At 50.3% G+C, this 4,392-nt stretch overlaps 1 protein-coding gene across 1 annotated transcript in view; it reads left to right on the top strand.

The window, feature by feature from the left end:
• Positions 1-4,392, top strand: part of OPRL1 (opiate receptor-like 1) — a 10,583-nt gene that overhangs the window by 306 nt on the left and 5,885 nt on the right. The window lies entirely within an intron of this gene.

Below are 4,392 nucleotides of genomic sequence, written 5' to 3'. Positions count from 1 at the left end.
CCCAAATCCCTGCTGTGGGTGAAGCAGGCAGGCGCTTCCCTGGTAATTGTGATGTGCTTTAGAGGTAACGATGTGGCATTCGTTTTATTGTTTTGGTTTTATTTGTTTTTCTCCCTTCCTAGGCTGTGATGAAGGTTCCCACCAGCTTTCAGCTGCCCTCTAGTGCCTCCTAATGTTTAACCCAGAGAATGGAACAGAGCGATCAGATCTGCTCAAAAAATGGGACTTTTTTTTTGCAAGCAGCCAGGCGGGGAGCTGGATGTCCCTGGGGAGGGCAATGTGCTAGGAGCATCCTGCTGCCAGGGTGTGCTGGATCTTTAATGGGGCCTCTCCCTCCTGTGCTGTGTCCGGCACCCCAGCTGTGGCTGCAGGTGTGCTCCATCTGGGGGCTGGCACTTCCCAAAGCTGAAACTAGTTAAAAAGGAAAAAGCCTGCTGGGAGGCTCAGTCTTACTTTTACAGGGGAAAAATCACGAATGTAGCTCTTGCAACTCTTTGGAAACTAGACATAAGTAAGATGCGTCAGGGTGCTGCAGAGATGAGGGCAACTTCTCTGGCTTTTCACACTGAAGTGGGGAGAGCCGGGGGGGACCTTTGCAGAGGGACAGAACACGGAGCCTGCACCACTCCAGCAGCACTGTCCAGCCTCCCTGCACGTTCCTGGCACTTTAAGTGTCCCTGTCTGGTTCTGCTGGGGTTCAAACCACCCTATTTCCTGGAATTGGAAACCCTCTTCCCCCCTGTAAGTAGAGAATAAGTTTGTACAACCATTAGGGCTGTGATTCTGTGTCAAACACCAGCAACCCCCTTCTGATCTCTCTACCCTGTATGTTAGGAGTGAGCTTCCATTTTATACATGTCTCAGAGCAGAGTCCTGGTGCAGGTGGATGCTGCCAGCACAGAAAAGACAGGATCAATTTGTTTTCTCTTCCGACAGAGGACAAAAATATTTAGCAGGTATTCAGACACTGAGATTAAGTCTCCCTCCTGCCAGGAGCCCTGCTGCTTCCCAAGCATCTTTCCCTTGAATACACACAACGCAGCTGGGGGAGAGCTGCAAAATGAAGCCTGGTATCACAGGCTGGTGAACAGCAGCTAAAGGGCAAGGCGACATGTCTGTTCGTCAGGCTGCCTGTCTGTGCTCTTCCTGCCGAGAAGTTTATGGCAGGGAGAAGGGATCACATTAGTCTTGGGGAGTCTGGAGGTGGAGGGGGGAGGTTTGCAGTGCAGCAGTGCCACGTTTGGAGAGCTTGTGTTTCTGAGTGTAGTAGCAATCATTCGAGTAGGCATGGTGTTTGCAAGTGTGGTGAGTAGTGAGGCTCTGGAAGTGAGAAATCCTTGTCCCACGGTGATGCAGCTCCCTGGAAATGCCAGCCAGTGTGCACGCAGGGGAAGGGAGTCCATGCCCCATGCGTGAACCTTAGACGTGTGTAAGAAGAAGTAGTCTTGGCAGAAACCTTCTCCCTGTCCGCAAAGGTCTTGTGGGATGTGGACAGCAGGACCTGCTGGCCCCTGCCCGGGGCTGTGACCAGTGTATCACCAAGAATATGAATGTCCCAAACTGGCATCTTGGCCAGGGTGAACGTGTGCTGTGGCTATGCGGGGCCACGCTTGCAAAATGGTGGCTTCTGTTCTGATCCTCTTTGGCTTTGATACCTTCCAGTTGGATAAAAGGGACCCAAGAAAAGAAAGTGGGATTTAGCACTGGCTTACCTTAGCTTTTTTGGTGTCCTCTGGTTTTACTGGTTCTAAACAATTGAAAACTGAAGACAGGCGTCACCCTGATCTCCCCCAGGCCTTTTCCGCTTCTGTTTCCCCTTTAGCCAGTAAATCCCTATATATACAAAAGAGCTAATAGAAGTTTTAATTATTTGGGTACTCCTTTTTGGGGATTCACCTCTTTTTCCCCAAAAAATTCCATGTGAGCCTGGAGGGGCCACTTGAATAATGTGTGCTGGGGAAGTTATAACTGAGCTAGAACACGTGTAGAAGAAGCTACTGTTTCTCTCCATCAGTGTCTCCTGGGAGCTCAGTACTGGCTGAGACTAACGCTGAGTTATACCCAGGGAAATGACCCTTCTTGGTTTGGTGAGTAACTGCAACTTCTGGTTATTTCTGCCCAGGATTTTTCTCTCCTTGCCCTGTCCGTTAAGGTCAGGAGCAGGTTTGGTGATGAACTGGACGCAATATCTCAAACTCTTGACCCTGGGTGTATATGCAGGTTCAGGCAGAGCCGCCAAATTAGTGGCCATGCAAGGAGGATGTTGATGACTTCTCAAGCACAGGTTTTCTCCCCGGGCTGGAGCATTGGTGCTTCTGGGCTTCATGCCTTAAATAACATCTTTTTTCAGTAGGTTGAATGTTGGTTGCTGGTACCTCAACGTGGGGCTTTGGGACTCTTTTCCATTAATGGAAGAGATGTATCATTAAAAGACTGGCAAACCTTCTGTGCTGCACCCCTACCATCTATAGGTATGGTGCGCCCTACAAAAGCTGTTTTTTTTCTTTCCATGCTTATATTTCACCAGGGATAACCAGACTTCAGCATGCTACACAACCTATAAGAAATCGGTGTATTATCTTCTAGAAAAAGAATAGTACAGTGATGTAAACAGTAATTGTTTCCTGTTTAAGAGGGAGCTGGGAAATACAAAGACTCTAATATCAGCACTCGAGGAAATTGGAGGCGTCAGGAAGGCTTGTTTTTTGTTCCTATTGAATGAGTTTTTTTGCCCACCAAGGGAAAAGTTTAAAATCTCCCGGTATTTCACACAAAAATACAAATTCAAAGCCTCCTCTGGGTTTTCCCCTCTGTTGCAGAACCCGGGCTACATCTCTGTTATATTTGGAGTGATTTAACATTTGGAATGATTAATTTATAGAGACAGTCATCATGTGACTGTCAATCCCCTTCTAGTGCTGAACAGCACTAATTGGATAAGACCGAGAAGGGCTCTCGTCAGGAACACGATTTCCTGGACAGTAAAGGGCCTCCTGTGGAAACCTGCCTCGTCTGCGGCTTTGTTCTGCTTGCTCATTGTGGAGTTCCTTGCCGGTGGAGATAATGCCTCCCCTCCCTCCTTCTCCTGCTGCTGTTTGCTCTCTTCTGCATATATTTCCTGTACTGCTTTTTAATGAATGTGAAACAAGGAGTTGAACAGCACGAGGCAGAGAGGGTTTGGGGGGAGAGTGGGGGGGAAAAACAGGCTGCCGAGGTCGCTCTTATCTATTAACTGAATGCTGCAAGGCTGGATGCCCGAGAGCTTTGTTTTTAAGAAGAAAAGAGAAGGGGAATGTATTGCTCTTGCAATGGCCATGGGGTTGGACGGGTCATGGGGCTGGAGGTGCTGCTGGCCCATACATGAGAGCAACCAAAGTGTAGCTGCACGGGGTGTGACAGACCCCCCAAGCCTCCACCGGTGTGCCGGGGAAGGGACCAGGGACAACATGCAGCTTCTGGCCCAGGAAGTCCTCTCTTGTCCCCTGCTCCATCATGCCGCTGCGATGCTCAGCAGCGATGATCTGGAGGACTCCCTTCCTCAGCGCTGGCTCTGCTTGCCTGGATCAGGCCCCTGTGGGAACGATGCCTGGTTCTAGGGCACTTCTCTTTGCCGTGGCAGCTCTCTGTTGGGAGCTCGGCAAAGTACGGGGGATGCTCAGCTCTCCCTATTGAAGAACACTGTTTCAGAGCATTTTAAGCAGCTGTTTAGGCAGATTAGGGCTGTTAAGCCCCTGCACTTTTATTCGCTGATTCCAGGTGAAGCTTTAGGAAGAAGGCTGTGATGGGGAGGTGCCTGCACCGAGCAGCTGCCTGGGGATGGCTGTGCCAGCCGTATTCTGCTTGAAAACTGCACCATTCCCTGAGAATGGGGTGAGGGCAGCTGGCGGTGATGAGACAGGGAAAAGGAAGTTGACTATGACATTGCAGAGATGCTGATTTCTTAATAGAAAGCTTTCTAAGGGAAGAGCCTCGACCAGCTGTGTGTCTCGGAGCTGAAATCGAGTGAGTGTTTAATGCAGCGTGGACCCAGCGGACACTGGCAGGGCCATCTGAGACCTCAGTTCTCTCCTGATCCCCCTCTTCTAGGTTTTCCTGGCCAAAAAAAAAGGACAATTGTTGCAATTTGTAGGGAAGGGAAACCCACGCCAAGGGCTCTGTGCTGTGCAGAGTGATTGGAGCGGGGGGAGGATGGCAAGGTGAGCAGGAAGGGGACCTGCTGCAAAGGGCAGGTCTGCAGCTCCCCAATTTCCAGGCCCCCATGAGCCCAGGTGAGCTGGGCTCAGCCACATGGTTCATAGCAGCCGTGTGTGGCCCCTGCTAACACAGCTCCTGTGACTCCAATGTGTGCTGGAGGGCTCTTGGTTTCTTCTGGCTTCGGTGGGATGAGCGGAA

The sequence above is a fragment of the Pygoscelis adeliae genome, unplaced genomic scaffold, assembly GCF_000699105.1.
Source record: "Pygoscelis adeliae isolate BGI_AS28 unplaced genomic scaffold, ASM69910v1 Scaffold286, whole genome shotgun sequence".
Classification (NCBI taxonomy): Eukaryota; Metazoa; Chordata; class Aves; order Sphenisciformes; family Spheniscidae; genus Pygoscelis; species Pygoscelis adeliae.
The sequence above is the reverse complement of the archived record's forward strand: the minus strand, read 5'-3'. Positions and strand labels throughout refer to the sequence as shown.